This window comes from Bubalus bubalis, chromosome 6, assembly GCF_019923935.1.
Source record: "Bubalus bubalis isolate 160015118507 breed Murrah chromosome 6, NDDB_SH_1, whole genome shotgun sequence".
NCBI lineage: Eukaryota > Metazoa > Chordata > Mammalia > Artiodactyla > Bovidae > Bubalus > Bubalus bubalis.
In genome coordinates, this window is record NC_059162.1 from 66733023 (window position 1) to 66751657 (window position 18635).

General features: G+C 41.5%; 1 protein-coding gene across 1 annotated transcript in view; it reads left to right on the top strand.

Moving 5' to 3' along the window:
* Nucleotides 1–14803: 14803 nt before the first annotated feature.
* Nucleotides 14804–18635, top strand: part of ZZZ3 (zinc finger ZZ-type containing 3) — a 120600-nt gene continuing 116768 nt past the window's right edge. The window contains exon 1 of the mRNA XM_025288421.2: nucleotides 14804–14938. The gene's annotated coding sequence lies outside the window, so the exon portion shown is untranslated. The remainder of the gene's footprint in view (nucleotides 14939–18635) is intronic.

Here is an 18635-nt window from a genome sequence, read left to right on the forward strand (position 1 = left end):
GTTACAACCCTATGACTTAGGTTAGGTGGCTTGCCCAAAGTCACATGTACAGCAGAGACGTAGCAGATATGGACTACAACTAAAGTCATTGTAACTTTATACCACTGTTTTCATTCACCATGGTATATTATCGCCCACTGAATTATTTTAAAACAGATTATGGTGCTAGCATTAGATTCATTAATAGCATCTGTCATTGGGATATATAATATTGATAAGAATACTGGTCTTGGATTTCCTGGTGGTCCAGTGGTTAAGATTCCACACTTCCCTGTAGGGGACATGGATTGGATCCCTGGTTGGGGGAGTTCCACCTGCCACATGGGATGGCAAAAAAAGGAGTACTTGTCTCTAAGAACTCTTTTTTTTTTTTAACATTATAATCATCTAAATGCATAACAAAATAGTACATAAAGGGTTAACCCCATAGACTCAGCTAAAAGTCGGCATATGTGTTAATAGATATCAAAGTAAAAAATTCAGTTTGTCTGAGGATGATTTTCTTGGAACTACTTGAGCTGAAAAGTAGGAAAATTGCAGTTAAGAGATACTGAGGGCCTACAATATTTTAAGACTACTACACTGATTTATAACATGAAAGTGATTAGTTTTTGAACCTGGAGTCAGTTTGCCTATATTCATATCCTCTTAATAGTAGATAAGTCGTCTTTCTACTATGAATTGGTTTGGAATAGCACTTAAAGTTCCCAGATCTCCTGTTTTTTTTTTTTTTTTCATCTCTTAAACAAGAATGTTTCAGGCTGAGTTTTCCAGGAAGCAGACACTGAGGTGGAGCAAGAAGTGCAAACGCTTTCTTGAAGAGTAACATCAGTGAAAGAAAATGGGAAGCAGAATTGAGCAGGAGTTAGCAGACCATAATGTAGACCTGAAAGTCTCTGCAGCACAGTGAAAGCCTAACCAAGGTTCTCCGTTAGAGAAGTCTCACAACTGGGCAGAAGTGGCTTGGCTCTTTTACTGTTACTAGGGGATACCTGGAAGAGAGAATGACCTCCAATTGACACTGGAGGGACTAACAGCAAGATGCTGTCAGCCAAGCACTCTCCTCTCATCTGGGAGTGAGTGCTTTCTTGAAGGGTGGTCTGAACATCTGTGTGTCTGCTATACTTGATAATAGGACTATGATAGTTAGGGGTATTGTTATATATACTTAACTTGGCACTTGATATAATCCCTTATTCTCTTTCTCCTTTCAAAATGTGTAACTTTTAAGGACACATCTATGTAAGAAGGCTGCCAAAAATATTTAATCTGAATCTAATCATGAGGGAGGAAATCAAGATAATTGTTTTAAAAAGGCATATTATACAAAATAATTTTCCTAGGTGCTTCAAAAAATTAGTTATGAAAGACAAAGCCTGAAGATTAAGAAAACATTACAAAAAAAATGGTCCTTGATTGGATCCTGGATTGGACAAAATTTTTAAGGAGTGATATTAGGACAGTTGGGGAAATTTGGATTGGCCAGGGAGTATACATTAGATAATATTTCAGTATTAAATTTCTCTAGTATGATAACTCCTATAGTAGTATGAAGGGATGACCTTGGTAGGAAATACATGGTTAAGTTTTTAGGATTGAAACCATGCTATATGAAATAAACATGTGAGAGAGAAAGCAGGAAGAGAGATCACAAAGAGGTGGCAAGTGTTAATTGGTGAATCAGATCAAAACCACACTGATATCACCTCACACCTGTCACAGTGGCTGTCATCAGAACACGAATAACTGATGTTGCCTAGGATGTGAAGAAAAGGGAACCCTTTTACGTTTTATGGGAATGTAAATTGGTATAGCCACTGTGGAAAACAGTATGGCGGTTTCTCAGAAGACTGAAAATGAAGCTGCTGTTCATTGTTTTTCAGTCACTAAGTTGTGTCGGACTGCAACTCCATGGCCTACATACAGCACACCAGGCTTCCCTGTCCTTCACTGTCTCCTGCGGTTTGCTCAAATTCACGTGCATGAGAGCTACTGTATGACCTGGCAGTTCCATTCCTGGATATATATCCAGAAAATACAAAAACATATTCAAAAAAATACATGCACCCCAATGTTCATAAGAGCATTATTTATAATTGCCAAGACATGGAACCAACCTCAGTGTACATCATAGATTAACAGATAAACAAGTAATATTCTACACAATGGAACTTGCTGGCCCATGCAAAGAATGAAATGTTGCCAATTGCAGCAACATTGGTGGACTTGGAGAGTTATTAGGCTAAAGGGAAATAAGAGAAAGACAGATACTGTATGGTATCACTTTTATGTGGATTCTAAAAAACACAACAAACTAACTATAATGAAAGAGAGGCAGACTCACCAATACAGAGAACAAACTAGAGGTTACCAATAGGTAGGGTGGTACAGGGTAAGGGATTAAGAGAAGCAGACTATTAAATATAAAATAAGCTACAAGAATACATTGTACAGCACAGGGATTATAGTCAATGTGTTGTTACCATAACTATAAATGGAGTATAACATTTAAAAATTGTGAATCACTATATCGTATACCTGTAACATGTAGTAGTATTCATCAACTATACTTTGATTTAAAAAGTAAAAAAATAGTGAATATACAGTTTCTATATTATAGGGGTTCTACCTTATTGGAATTTCTCTAGGTTTGAAATTCTTCAAAATAGAAAGGGAATTCCTTGGCAGCTCAATGGTTAGGATCCTGTGCTTCCATTGCTTGGGTCATGGGATCCATCTGGTCAAGGAACTAAGACCCGTATACTGCTCAGTTCAGTTCGCTTCAGTGACTCAGTCGTATCCAACTCTTTGCGACCCCATGGACTGCAGCACACCAGGCCTCCCTGTCCAGCTCCAACTCCTGGAGCTTACCCAAATTCATGTCCATTGAGTCGGTGATGCCATCCAACCATCTCATCCTCTGTTGTCCCCTTCTCCCACCTTCGATCTTTCTAAGCATCAGGGTCTTTTCAAATGAGTCAGCTCTTGCATCAGGTGGCCACAGTGTTGGAGTTTCAGCTTCAACATCAGTCCTTCCAATGAACACTCAGGACTAATCTCCTTTAGGATGGACTGGTTGGATCTCCTTGCAGTCCAAGGGACTCCCAAGAGTCTTCTCCAACACCACAGTTCAAAAGCATCAATTCTTCGGCGCTCAGCTTTCTTTACAGTCCAACTCTCACATCCATACATGATTACTGGAAAAACCATAGCCTTGACTAGATGGACCTTTGTTAACAAAGTAATGTCTCTGCTTTTTAATATGGTGTCTAGGTTGGTCATCTTCCAAGGAGCAAGCGTCTTGTAATTTCATGGCTGCAGTCACCATCTGCAGTGATTTTGGAGCCTAAGAAAATAAAGTCAGCCACTGTTTCCACTGTTTCCCCATCTATTTGCCATGAAGCAATGAGACCGGATGCCATGATCTTAGTTTTCTGAATGTTGAGCTTTAAGCCAACTTTTTCATTCTCCTCTTTCACTTTCATCAAGCGACTCTTTAGTTCTCGTTTTCTGCCATAAGGGTGGTGTCATCTGCATATCTGAGGTTATTGATATTTCTCCCGGCAATCTTGATTCCAGCTTGTGCTTCATCCAACCCAGCGTTTCTCATGATGTACTCTGCATATAAGTTAAATAAATAAGGTGACAGCCTTGACATACTTCTTTTCCTATTTGGAACCAGTCTGCTCAGGCAAAAAAAGAAAAAGTCTGGGGTCAAAAAGCAGTTGTTATAAATCTTATGCCCAACTTTAAAAAGTTTAATCTCCCTTGATCCTGACAATGACTCCATTGCTTAGAAAGGTTATGATTTTGTATTGTAAGATTGTGGATTTGGGTTAATTACAAAGCATATGCTCCAATACACAGATACCCTGAACTATTACTAAATTATTTCCAGTTAGTTTAAGAAGACATAGAATTTCAGAACCATTTAGAATCACTGAACTTAAAAAGTGAGGATGAGAAGACTAACAACATCTATAAGTCCAGTAATCATAAAATACTTGTTTTTGCATCAATTTAGCTCTCAGAGCTTAATGACATCTTTAGTGATCCTTTGTCAGTTCCTCAGGATAACATACTATACCACACCAGCTCTTTCAAACCTTGCCTTCCCTGGGCTGCAGTAAATAATCTTACCCCTCTTTTGTTAAGATTGAGGAGTCATAAGCTCCTTTGTCTTCCTTCTGTTGCCACCTCTTAATGTTTGCCATCTTCTCACTTTCTGCATTAAAGAAAGGAGAAGCCCTCCTATTTCCCTCTCTGACTTCCTCTCTTTTGCCATGAATTTATTTATTCATTCAGGGTACTTCTCATGCCCTTTCACTTCCCTCAGTAATTTTTTTTTTTTTTTTTTTTTTTTGGCCTTGCCTTGAAGCATGTGGGATCTTAGTTCCCTGAGTAGGGATCAAACACTTGCCCCCTGCAGTAGAATGGTGGAGTCTTAACCACTGGACTTCCAGGGAAGATGCTTTTTTTAAATTGAAGTATAGTTGAGGTACAATATTATGTAAGTTACAGATGTAAAAATACAATTCATTATATTGTGACTCATTATATTTTTTAAAAAATTTTTGTTTAAAGCTTATACTTCACTTGAGCTTCCCTTGTAGCTCAGTCGGTAAAGAATCTGCCTGCAATGCCGGAGACGTGGGTTCGATTCCTGGGTCTGGAAGATCCCCTGGAGAAGGAAATGGCAACTCATTCCAGTACTCTTGCCTGGAAAAATCCCATGGACAGAGGAGGCTGGTGGACATGGGGGTCTCAATAGTTGGACACGACTTAGCAACTAAACCACCACATTTTCACCTATAGTTATTACAAAATATTCACGATATATCCTTGTAGTTTACTTAGTTTTGTTTTTGAAAATTTATTTATTTTTGGTTGTGCTGAGTCTGTTGCTGCATAAGATTTTCTCTAGTTGCATTAAGTGGGGACTACTCTTTAGTTGTGATGCGAGGGCTTCTCATTGCAGAGGCTTATATTATTGCCAAGCACGAACTCTAGACCTGAGGGCTTCATTAGTGGCTCGCCTTCGGCATGTGGGATCCTCCTGAACCAGGGATCGAACCCGTGTCCCCTGCACTGGCAGGTGGATCTCAACCACTGGACCACCAGGGGAGGCCTATAGCTTATTTTATAGTTAATAATTTGCACCTCTTAATCCGTAGCCCCTCATTGCTCCTCCCCCCTTTCCTCTAGCCACTGGTAATCATTAATTTGTTCTCTGTATCTGTGAATCTGTCTTTTGTTATATTCGTTAGTTTGCTGTATTTTTTAAATTCCACATATCCGATCAGATCAGATCAGTCACTCAGTCGTGTCCGACTCCTTGTGACCCCATGAATCGCAGCACGCCAGGCCTCCCTGTCCATTACCAATTCCTGGAGTTCACTCAGACTCATGTCCATCGAGTCAGTGATGCCATCCAACCATCTCATCCTCTGTCGTCCCCTTCTCCTGCCCCCAATCCCTCCCAGCATCAGAGTCTTTTCCAATGAGTCAACTCTTCGCATGAGGTGGCCAAAGTACTGGAGTTTCAGCTTTAGCCTCATTCCTTCCAAAGAAATCCCAGGGCTGATCTCCTTCAGAATGGACTGGTTGGATCTCCTTGCAGTCCAAGGGACTCTCAAGAGTCTTCTCCAACACCACAGTTCAAAAGCATAAGTGATATCATATAGTATTCAGCTTTCTCTAACATTTCACTTGACCTAATACCCTTCAAGCCTGTCCATGTTGCTGAAAATGGCAACATTTCAGTCTTTGTTATGACTAAAATGATATTCCATTGTAATACACCTCAGTACATGTTAGCATTAAGTATTGGGACTTCCCTGTGGTTCAGTGATTAGAACTCTGAGCTTTCACTGCAAGGGGCATGGGTTTGATCCCTGTCGGAGAACTAAGATCTTATATGCCCATATCATGGCCAAAAAAAGATTAAGTATCCACATCATAGACTTTCTCAAACTGTCCCTTTTCATTTGTAACTTTCCCTGCCTTCACGCTTGCTAAATTTTCCTTTATTAGGAGGCAGAAGATGAAGGAAATTAGTATTTCCTAGACCTATTTGCCACACTGGCCACATCTCTTTCTTCACTTCTCTTTTTTTTTATTGTAACTTTTTTATTGAGGTATAGTTGATTTACAGTGTTGTGTTAGTTTCAGGTGTACAGCAAAGTGATTCATTTATACATACATATATATCTATTTTTTCAGGCTCTTTTCCCTTATAGATTATTGCAAAATATTGAGTATAGTTCCCTGTGCTATGTAGTAGGTCCTTGTTGGTTATCTATTTTAAATAAGGCAGTGTGTTTATGTCAGTCCCAAACTCCCAATCTACCCCTCCCTCCTCACTTCCCCCCTGGTAATCATAGGTTCATTCTCTGTGTGTCTCTTTCTGTTTTATAAGTTCATTTGTATCACTTTTTTTTAAAAGATTCTGCATATAATTGATATGTGATATTGGTCTCTGTCTAACTTACTTCACTTAGTATCATCTCCAGGTTCATCCATGCTGCTGTGAATGGCATTATTTCACCCTTTTTAATGGCCAGGTAATATTCCACTGGCCTTCACTGGTGATCCATCTGCCAGTGCAGGAGCTGTGGGTTCAGTCCCTGGGTCGGGAAGATCCCCTGGAGAAGGACAAGGAAACCCACTCCAGTATTCTTGTCTGGGAAATTTCCATGGACAGAGGAGCCTGGTAGGTATAGTCCATGGGATTGCAAAAGAGTCAGACATGACTTAGTGACTAAACAACAACAACATTTCATTGTATATATGTACCACTTCTTTTTTATCCATTTTCCTATTGATGAACATTTACGCTGCTTCTATATCTTGGTTATTGTAAATACTATTGACATGAACATTGGGTGAGGTTCCTGTATTCTTTCAAACCACATTTTTCTCCAGATATATGCCCAGAAGTGGGATTGCTGGGTCATATGGCAGCTTTATTTTTAGTTTTTGAAGAACTTCCATAGTTCTCCATAGTGGTTGTACCAATTATATTCCTACCAACAGTGTAGGAGGGCTCCCTTTTCTCCACATCCTCTCCAGCATTTATTGTTGTAGACTTTTTGTTGATAGCCGTTCTGGCCGGTATGAGGTGATATCTCATAGTTTTGATTTGCATTCTCTAATAATTAGCAATGCTGAGCATCTTTTCTTGTGCCTGTTGGCCATCTGTATGTCTTCTTTGGAGAAATGTCTACTTAGATCTTCTGCCCATTTTTTGATTGGGTTGTTTGCTTTCTTAATATTGAGCCACATGAGCTATTTGTAAATTTTGGAGACTAATCCCCTGTTGATCACATTGTTTGCAAGTATTTTCTCCCATTCTGTGGGTTTTTAAATTTTGTTTATGGTTTTCTTTGCTATGAAAAATTTTTTGGGTTTAATTAGCTCCCATTTATTTATTTTTGTTTTTATTTCCATTATTCTAGGAGATGGATGAGGAAAGATATTGCTATGATTTATGTCAAAGGGTGTTCCGCATATGTTTTCCTCTAAGAGTTTTATAGTATCTGGTCTTACATTTAGGTCTTTAATGCATTTTGAGTTTATTTTTGTGTATAGTGTTAAAGAATGTTCTAATTACATTTTTTTAACACATAGTTGTCTAGTTTTCCCAGCACCATTTGGCACATTGAAGAGACTGTCTTTCCTCTATTGCAGTCTTGCCTCCTCTGTCATAGATTGATCATATGTGCATGGAATTATTTTCTGGGCTTTATATCCTGTGCCATTGATCTATTTTTATGTATTTGTCATCTATATTTCTGTTTTTGTGCCAGTACCATACTTAGTAACAAAGTTCTTTCTTGGTTGGTCTACACTCTTGTTGTTGAACCAAATTTGGGTCTGCCTGCCTGCATGCGGTAAAACCAATCTACTGACACCAGGCTGTGGTAAAGGAGAGAATACCATTGACTGTAAGGTGCCAGACAGGGCAATCAGGGGAGTTAGTGCTCAAAACATCCAAATATCCCCAGTAGGTTTCAGGGAGACATTTTTACAGGAAAAATTGGTGGAGAGGGCTGCCAGATATGTAATCCTCCTCTAATTGGTTGTTGGTGAGGTAGAAGGCTTGTGTTCAGAAATCTCAATCATCAGCCTTCTGGTTCCATCTGGTCTGGGATCTAGTGTTTATTCTTAGCCTGAAGTTACAATGGTTTTTCCAGTAGTCATGTATGGATGTGAGAGTTGGACTATAAAGAAAGCTGAGCACTGAAGAACTGATGCTTTTGAACTGTGGTGTGGTGTTGGAGAAGACTCTTGGGAGTCCCTTGGACTGCAAGGAGATCCAACCAGTCCATCCTAAAGGTGATCAGTCCTGGGTGTTCATTGGAAAGACTGATGTTGAATCTGAAACTCCAATACTTTGGCCACCTGATGCGAAGAGCTGACTCCTTTGAAAAGACCCTGATGCTGGGAAAGATTGAGGGCAGGAGGAGAAGTTGATGACAGAGGATGAGATGGCTGGATGGCATCACCTACTCAATGGACATGGGTTTGGGTAGACTCTGGGAGTTGGTGACAGACAGGGAGGCCTGGTGTGCTGCAGTTCATGGGGTCACAAAGAGTCGGACATGACTGAGTGACTGAACTGAACTGAACTGAACTGAAGTTACTATCTTCCACCTGGCTGGGGGAGGGGTGGGGTGGTCTTAGTTCCTGTAGAAGAACTCAGAGATATGTATCAAATTGCTTGGCACATCCCCCTAGGAGGAACCAGGATCTCACCCCATTCTGTATTGTTTCTTGACTGTTCCTGCTTCGGATTATCTTCTCTGGTTAGCAACTGTTTGAATCTGCCCTTTGGAATTCTGGGCTGAAGAGTTCCATGGACAATACAGTCCATGGGGTTGCGAAGAGTTGGACATGACTGAGCAACTTTCACTTTCATTTTTGGAATATAGTGAAGGTGGAACCTCCTATACCTAGGAGGTTGAGTGAAGCCTATTTCCTATAAATAAAAAACAGGGGACATGGGAGGGATTTGTACCTGGGAGGCCCCAAAGGATTCTGCTCTGTTTCACTCTTTGCTTCCACTTCAATATTTACCCTCTTTACCTTTCAAATCTATCTGGCTTTTACTGTTGCCACCCTACACATAAAACCTTTTTTTCTCTTATATGACTTATTAGCAGTCATTACTATTTCCATAACAAAATTTGGAACATTATATGCAGTTAATTGTATCAGAAAAATGCAATTTCCTTGTGTTTTTGAAGCTACTCCCTTAACTCTCAAAGGAAAGTGATCAGTTTGAATATACTTGTTACCACTTTGAAGGGTTGTGAGTAAGGAGATTAGAAAGAAGCTATTTCTCTAGGGGAAAAAAAAATGGTCTATCATTCAAAACTATTTTATTAACAATACAGTCACCACTGATCACTACTAATCTCAGGTTCTTAGCAAATGTCAGACACTGTGTTAAATGTGTTTTCTTATTCAGTTGTTCAGTTGTGTCTGACTCTGCAACCCCAAGGACTGCAACATGCCATGCTTCCCTCTACTTTACTACCTCCTGGAGTTTGCTCAAACTCATGTCTGTTGGAGAAGGCAATGGCACCCCACTCCAGTACTCTTGCCTGGAAAATCCCATGGGCGGAGGAGCCTGGTAGGCTGCAGTCCATGGGGTCCTGAAGAGTCAGACACAACTGAGCGACTTCACTTTCACTTTTCACTTCATGCATTGGAGAAGGAAATGGCAACCCACTCCAGTGTTCTTGCCTGGAGAATCCCAGGGACCGGGGAGCCTGGTGGGCTGCCGTCTATGGGGTCGCACAGAGTCGGACATGACTGGAGCAACTTAGCAGCAGTAGCAGCAGCAGTAGCATGTCTGTTGAATTGATAATGCCATACAACTATTAAGTGTCAGAATTCAAATCCAGATGTGTCTGATTCCAAAATCTATGCTTCTCTCAGAAGTCACAAGTAAATTTCCAATTAGTCCAGTGACTTTCTCAGTGACAACTATATCCTGAAACTTCCCTCCTTATGAAGCATGGTGCTTCATTCCATCCATTTTTTCCCCTCTGCGTATCTGCCTACTCTGTCTTCTCTTTCTGGATGTTAAAGGATAAATCTCTATCACTCTTTATAACTAATTATTCTATTCTTTAGAGAGCTCATTCACTCCCTTGTTTTCAATATCACATCTTCTTTATCTTTTTGGCCATGCCCTGAGGTTTGTGGGTTCTTAGGTCTCCAAACAGGAACTGAATCTAGGCCCTTGGGAATGAGAGCATGAGTCCTAACCACTGGACTGCCAGTGAATTCCCTAAGCATTGCTTCTTTTAAAATGATTCTCAATTGTATCTTACTACCCTTAATGACTCTTACAAACTCTATTCTCAAATTTCTAACTCTTTGCTGAAGGTATTGAATATCTACTTGTCCCTCACCTAAAACTGGAACAATCTGAAAAGCAACATAGTCATTAGCAGTATGGGCTCTAGAGCCAGCGTATCAGTTACTTTGGCTACAATGATGCTATGTAACAGCCACAAAAACTCAGCAATGTGGAAGAACATTATTTATTTTACAAGTCTGGGGAATTGAGCTAATCAGGCCCTTGGCTCATCTCACCTAGGCGCACTCCTTATCTTTAGTCAGTTAAGGGCTGGGGGATTGGGTGGTGGGGGGGAGGTGGCTAGGCAGTTCTCTGAGGTTGGCTGAGCTCACTAGTTTGTCTAGGATTCAGCTGATCTAGGATGACTTCCATGGAGATGACTGGAACAAATTTGTTCTGTTTCTTATGACTTTCATCTGGCTAACCCAGGCATGTTCTCTTGGTCATGGCAGAGAAATACGCCCTTTTGAAGTCTCGCCATGTACGCTATCTGCTAATAATATTTCCTTGACCAAAGCAAGTTGCATGATGTAACTTGGAGTCAAGGGAGGGGGAAACACATTGTTTTTTTTTTTTAAAAAAGATTTATTCATTTTTGCCTGCATTGAGTTTTCATTGCTGCATGTGCTTTTTCTCTAGTTGTGGCTAGCTGGGGTGCTACTCTTCATTGCAATGCATGGGCTTCTCATTGTGGTGGCTTCTCTTGCGGAACATGGGCTCTAGGCACATGGGCTTCAGTACTTGTGGCACTTGGGCTCAGCAGTTGTGGTTCTCAGGTTCTAGAATGCTGGCCCAGTAGTTGTGGCACACAGGCTTAGTTGCTCTGTGGCATGTGGGATCCTCCTGGCCCAGGGATTGAACTCGTGTCTCCTGCATTGGCAGGCAGATTCTTCACCACTAGACCACCAGGGAAGCCCCACATTCTACTTTTAAAGAACTGCAAAGTCACAAGGCAAAAGATGTGGATACACAGACATGTGAACAATTAAGGTCATTTAATGCAATCAATCTACAATAATCAAATTGTTTACATTGAATACACGCTCTTCCACCTACTAGCTGTGTGACCTTGGCAGTTATCTCAGGTGCCTCATTTGCAAAATGAGTATGTCCTTTCTTGGGTTGTTATGAAACTAAATGCTTAAAAGATATAAAGTACATGGTAAATGCAGTCTCTCTTCCCAGTTTTGGGTGCATATAACATTCCCTTTTTTCACATCACCAGTGGCAGAAAGTCCAGGATACCAGCCTATCCCTCTGTAGGGCTCCAAATACTAAGTAGATAATGATTTTGATAATTCAAATCTAAAGTGTGTATGTTTGGCAAAATTATGGAGGCATAAACATTTATGACAGCAATGATTCAGGTGTAGATTTGTCATACAAGCCTTTTGGGTTTAAGTTCCTTGAATTCTCTGTCTCTCATCCAAGTAAAGTTCTGCTATAGGACCTGAGGACGCTGAAGTATGAGAATGTTCATGAACACAGCAGCTGGTGTAGTTCTCAAATAGTAGAGTCATGATGCTACTCACATTAAAGATGATCCTTTGTAGTGTAACAAAAAACCCCAAAACTTACTGGGCTTAAAATGAAGATTTGTTATTTTTCACAATTCTTTTGATCATCTGGGTGGTTTTCCATGTGTTTCTGGATAGGACTGCACTGAGCTGGCAGAGTTGCTGTGCTGAAAGGTTCAAGAAGGCTTCTCACCTAACCAGGGCCTCAGTGCTGTTGGCTGAGGCACTACATTTATTTCCATCAAGGCCTCTTTCCAGAGGATCTCATCCTCCAGGGCCTCTCTCTGGATAGCCTGATCTTCCTTACTCCTTGGCAGCTATATTCCAAGAGAGTACAACAAAATGCTGCAGGCTCCCAAGGAGTTGGGACTGGAACTGGCACCCATTTCTAGCCATTTTCTTTTGGAAGAGAACTACATAATGGGCTTGAATATCAGCAGGCATAGTTCATTGAGAGATACCAATATAACTGTTTACCATGGTAGATGAGCCTGGTGAAACAAGGGGTCACACAGTATTTGTCCCACTTTTAATGATTCAAGGATTGATCAGTGAGTTCAGATGGTGAAAGTGCAATCCTTTCATTGTAAAATTACTGATCAACTTTTCAATGAATAGTGTTATCTACTGATGATTATTGCCTGCATCAATTATTTCATTACAGGTTGCAAAATGGTGATTTTTCTAATTCTAGCATTCCTTTTGAGGGGCTTTTTCAAACTCTGCTTCACACTCTAAAAAGGACTGTGGAAAAAGTGGTTCTGGATCTGTGATGTGATAAATGTTGAAACCAGTACAAACACAGAGCTCTTGGCATCAGCTGAGATTACCCTTTTAGTGTTTGTTCCAAAGACTCTTGAGTGCAGCCACTTGGGGCTACTTCTAGGTCCCCTCTCAAATTCCCACACACTCTCATTCATAGAATTCCCTCAGCTGAAAATGGTCTTTTCTCTCTGCTTTGTAGTCATGCTGTAACTCAAATGCCAACCTTTATAAAAACTCCTTCCCAAGTCCTCCTCTGTTCCCACAGTACTTTATATCTCTATATAGAACTTTGCAGCTCAAACCTGGATAAGTTACTTAACCTCTCTAAGCCTATTTTCTAAAAAAAAAAAAAAAAAAAGTGAATAGTGTCACATGTTGGGTTTTCCAGAAAGCAAACTCTTATATGATTACTGTGCATATCTTTAGGAATGTTCTTAGGATCACCACTTGTAAGAAAGAGAAGAACTGGCAGAGGGAGAAGCTAAGCTGCCATGGAGTCTTAACAGGATGCAGGTTGTTCTGGAGATGGGAAGATCCACCGGAACTGTTGCAAGTTGAGGTAAGAGGGCTGGGCCTTCCAACAAATTGAAGAGAAATATTAATGGTCCTGTGTTGATCAGTCATTGGATTTGCCTCTTTGGGAAGTGGTGTGACACTAGGTCCTAGAAAAGGGCCTGTAATTAGATTCAATAAAGGCTTGTTGATGTGTCAATATAGAAATATACTTGCCACTCTTTGTCTCCAAGCAGCTGTTATTTTGAGTTGAACTCTCAACTAAAACAAATATAAAAACGCATTTTAATCTTTTAATAACTTTTATTAGCAAAATAAGAGGAGGCACATATCCACTTGACTGAAAAAAGTGTCAAAAGACAAGGTAAATGAAAGCAATGAAGTATTCAGTACCCCATGATTGCAGAAGCTCCAGTTAAACCATTTTCTACCACTGCATTTGATATTTTTGGAATATAATCTTCAAATTACAGAGCGGAAAGGAAATTTAGCTCATAAATGGTGAACTTGTCAATGAAACTATCAACTCAAGGTAAGTACTTATCTCCATCAATGGGAATTGGGCCTTTTCCTGCATGCTGACTATAGTTTCTTGAAAAGATTTAGAAAGTGAAAGTGTTAGTCACTCAGTCTGGTTGGACTCTTTGGAACCCCATGGTGTATCTAGCCCATCAGGCTCCTGTGTCCACGAAAATCTCCAGGCAAGAATCCTGGAGTGGGTAGCCAACCCCTTCTCCCGGTGAGGTTCCTACCCAGGGATCAAACCAGGGTCTCCTGCATTGCAAGCAGATTCTTTACCATCTGAGTCACCAGAGAAGCCTTTGATATGATTTAATAGAGTATCAAATACTGCTTGGTACCAGACACAGGTTCTGTGGCCATAGCAAAAACAAAACTTACAGAGTCTCTGCCTTTAAGGATCTCACAATCTTGGTGGCTAAGAACAGACAAATAAGGTCTGGAAGTGCTAACTGCCATGAAGAAATGAAAGCAGGTAAGAGCAGCGTTCCAAAATGCTCCTTTGGATAGAAAGAGCGGTGGTCTGCGAAGCCTCAGATGTCAACTTCTGAGAAGGTACCTGAAATACGCCTCGCTAAAAGAAATCTGGGAGAAGTGTTCCAGCCAGAGGGAACAGCATAAGCCAAGTCCTGAGCCTGCTTGTTGTAGCAACAGAGGGAAAGCCAGAGAGGTGAGCGAGGGGGCTATGCGGTCGGATATCTGGTAGGGTGGAGTATATACAATGTATACACATATTTTTCTACCTAAGACCCCAATGCTAAGGAGGGAGGGTGTACAAATCTCTCAAGAGGCCAGAAATGGTAGGATGAAGCGGACTTCCAACCGCGGTGCTACAGGGACACCTTTCCTCCTTGGGTAGGACCAAGTTAGACAACAGCAGGGGTTGGTCCGGGGGCCGCCCTTAGAAGACCAACCCTCGCCCTGGGGCGGGGGCGGATGTCGCCCCCGGCCCGCCCTGCCAGCCCGCGCTGCACCGGCTGCGGTTACCAGCAGGCGGTGTACTAAGCGCGCCTGCAGCCGCCGCCGCCCGCCCGTCCCAGCGAGGACGAGAAAGGAGGGGACCGGAAGGAGCCGCTGGTGCTGCGGGAAGTGGCAGGAACGGGAGGCGGGGACCCACCTGGAAGCGCCCCGGCGCCGCTGTTGAGCTTCCTGCAGCGGCGGCCACCAGAGCCAGTGCCGTGGCGGGGGCGGAGAGCGGCCACGGCGACGGCGCCTCCCTGAGTGGCCTGCGGCGCCCAGCCCCGCACAAAAGGTGAGCAGGCGCTCGGGGCACGTGGTGGGGGCCAGATGCGGGGGAGGGAGAATGGAGGCGGAGAGTACTCGGGGATGATCGGCTCTGGGACCCGGATTTGGAACGGAGTGCTGGGAGGGGGTGGGCTGGAGGCTGCCGCGGCGACCGCAGCGGCGGCGGAGCCCCCACGTGGGGCGGGGGTGCGCGCGCACGTGTGCGCGGGCAAAAGGGGGGCGGGGGAGGGCTCTCCGGAGGCCAACGGGCGCGCGCTTGCTTAGTACCGGTCCACGTGACCGGCACGCCAAGAATCCGCTTCCACGTGACAGTCTCGGAGGCTGGCTGAGGCTGGAAGTTGCTGTGTCTCTGTAGTGTAACCGTGATCGTTGCGGGTCTTAGGGTTGTTTGCAGGTTTTCTTCTCCACTGGGGGTACGAAGAGAAATATAAGGCGGAAAAGACTTCCTGCCCTTTCTCTTTTTTATACGTTCTCCTGTTCGTAAATGAAGCCCTTTTTAAGTACTGAAATACGGATTTCTCGGTACCGCCATGTTGGTTGTAGAGGAAACTCGCGAGATGCTAGGGGGTTTGTATCGCGAGATCTCTTGATTCTCGCGGGACCTTGTTGGCAGAGCAGTTGTCCTGGATGGCGGAGCCCTGGGTTCCGGGGGCCTGGGACTCGCAACTCTTTGTACAAGGCAAGTTGCTAGGGAGGGGCCTAAGGCAAGTGCCTCTTGGTGCCGGGAGACGTGCTGTGTCAGCTTTCTCTAGTCCTGAAGGGAATATACATTGACCCAGTTTAGGCAACACTATCCTCCCCACCCCCCTGCGGGCGCTCCGCCACCTGCAGAAGCGACTGTACCCCTCAGCTCGGGCTCCTTCCCCGCTTAGTGAGAGTTCCTGTTCCTCCGCGGTCTGACTGGAAGTCCGGAGCCGTGCTCGTAGAGACGTGACGATTCCATTGGATACCGTTCCTCTTACTTTCAGACGTTCTTGTCAGTTTTTACCCTTGTTGCCATTTTCTAAAGAATTCCAGACCTGTTAACCATTCTGTCGCTTGTTTCTTCCGCAGTATCTTTCTCCACTTGTCCTCCTCGGACACTTAAAATAGAGCGCGTTCCTTTTCTTCTCTCTGGGCATCATTTACTCCCGTTTATTTGCTCATTGATAACTTCCTCATCACTCTAACTTACTTTGTATTTACGATAACTTTTGGCAGCATTTGGAGAGATCCTTTGTATATGAGAACAATATCCGATGACAGAATAAAACCATTCTTTTAATTTTTTGTACGTGCCTATTAACTCATAATTAAAGATCAGTTTTTTTTTTTTCCCCGCAGCAAGATTTTGATTACTGTTTTTATGAAGTTCCGTCTTTGTTGTTCAGGGATGATTGTTTTAGGTTACATATTTCAGGTAATAGTGGAACGTTTTCAGTCAAATTTAAAAGCAAACTTCTCTTTAACTTTGAATTCAATTTTTCCTTGAGTTTGAGATAAGATTAGCTTTTCTCCAACGTTTTATCAAAGTGAATTTATAGCATACTTTTTTTTTAGTATGGATTTATTTAGTATTCATAGTGATAAATTAGCAATCTAATCAGGTAATCATAAGTCTTTTTAAAACTACAAACGTGTTATTTTTCTCTGCATTTAGTACGGAGTAGAATAAAGGGTAAAATATTTCCTGGTACACATTCTTCCAAGTTATCTTCCTCAGTCCTAAAATCTCTGTAACCACTCTTAGCAGTAGGTATGTATTATTCCAGATATTTTCCTTTTTTTTAACGGAGAGGAAGAAATGGAGGGGTGTTGTTTTAAGATAAACTATCACAACATTAGTAATAAGTAAAAAATTTCTTTTTATTTAGTGTTACATCTTGTCTTTTGACTCATACATACATGCTTCAAAAAATAAATTTTTGTGTTTGTACAGGTTTTTTTTGTATTACAGTTTTGTGAAAATATCTTGAGTGATAGCATTATTTTTACCATAGAAATTTAGTATGCTGGTAGCTCTGTACAAAAAGTCCACATGAAATAATATTTAAAGAACTGTTTGTCACTTGAATTTTGCACACACACCACACACACGTGTATGTACGTGTGTATATATATATATAGGCTTTCCTGGTGGCTCACTGGTAAAGAATCCACCTCCTCTTGCCTGCCAGTGCAAGAGCCACAGGTTCAATCCCTGGCTTGGGAACATCCCCTGGAAAAGGAAATGGCAATCCACTTCAGTATTCTTGCCTGGGAAATCCCATGGACAGAGGAGTCGCATGGGCTATAGTCTATGGGGTTGCAAAAAAATCAGACATGACTTAGGACTAAACAACAACATACATACATTCATACATATAGCTATGTGTGTCATGCTGCAGGGCATGTGGGATCTTAGTTCCCCACCAGAGATCACATTGCTGCTGCCTGCATTGGAAGTGTGCAGATATAATCACTGGACTGCTAGGAAAGTCCAGAGTTTTATATATATATATATTTTTTTAATATTTTAATAGTTGTGCTATTTATTTACATTTATATTTGTATGTTTATATTTTTCGATACTTCTGTGCTATAAATGGTTACTCAAGTGTGTGTATTGGAGTTTTCCAATTTAAAAAGTTACCAGCTTAATAGTTCTGACTATGTACTTCAGTGAGTTCAACTGAAGAATGTAAGATATATCAGTAGTTCATAAAACAAATGTACATATACTCAAAAGTTGCTAGGCAGCATTTTCTGATAGTTTTCTGTATTTTTCCCTCCAGACTACTAGGAGACCTGTCACATAAAAAAAGTGACCACTCTTTTTGTTCGGTGTGGGTTTTCTCTTGTAATAGTTCAAGCAGGAATGTTGGGAATAAAAGGGAGTGTTGAGAGCTGTGATGTGGGAAAGAGGAAAAGGAGATGTGGGGTTATGTATAGGTTGATACTGAAATGGAATTGGAGAAGTTGCAGAGAAAAGGAAGGATGGTAGAGGGTTATCAGCCATGTTCCCAAAATAGGCAGCTCGTGATGGTGGGAGTGGGGCTTGAGTTGAGAATTTGGAGTCAGTGTGTGAGGCAGTTTTTTTCCCTCCCGCTTAATTTTTTCAAACAGGTTTCAGCCCACCCCCTAAATTGTTTGATATCATTTGTCCCCTCTCCTCCCCACCCCCCAGAAAAAATCATCAACTGAAGTTGATGTTTAATTGAAACTCTGTGAATTCTTAACTTAGGTAAAGCCTGTCTTTCATTAAGTAACTTTTGTTGAGTACATTTTATTTTGTTAGAGATTGGACGTTGTGAAGATGACTGTGGATTCAAAGATGACAATTTTATAGTGACCTTTGCAAAGGTGTTTACACAATTTTGCTTGGGAATTGGGCCTTTGGTGTAGCCAATTTTTGCAGTAGTATTTGTTGCTTATTCTTAACGACTTTGTTTTATAAACTGTGTTTGGTAGCAGATCTTAGAAATTATTAGATTTCTACAGACACTAAAATACTCAAGTACTGGGTAGAACTATACTGAGAAAATTCAAGGAGAAATATATCTTAATATGATTTGAGTTTTGCTTGAGTAAAACTTAGATAACCAAGAAATTTTATTTTCTTTTTTCTCATTTATTATTGTCATAGAAGTCATCTATGAGAGCTAATGAGCTTCAGTGATCAGAGGATATTAACAAAAGTGATAATGTCCTCACTTGGAATTTTTTTGTTTAGATATGACACAATG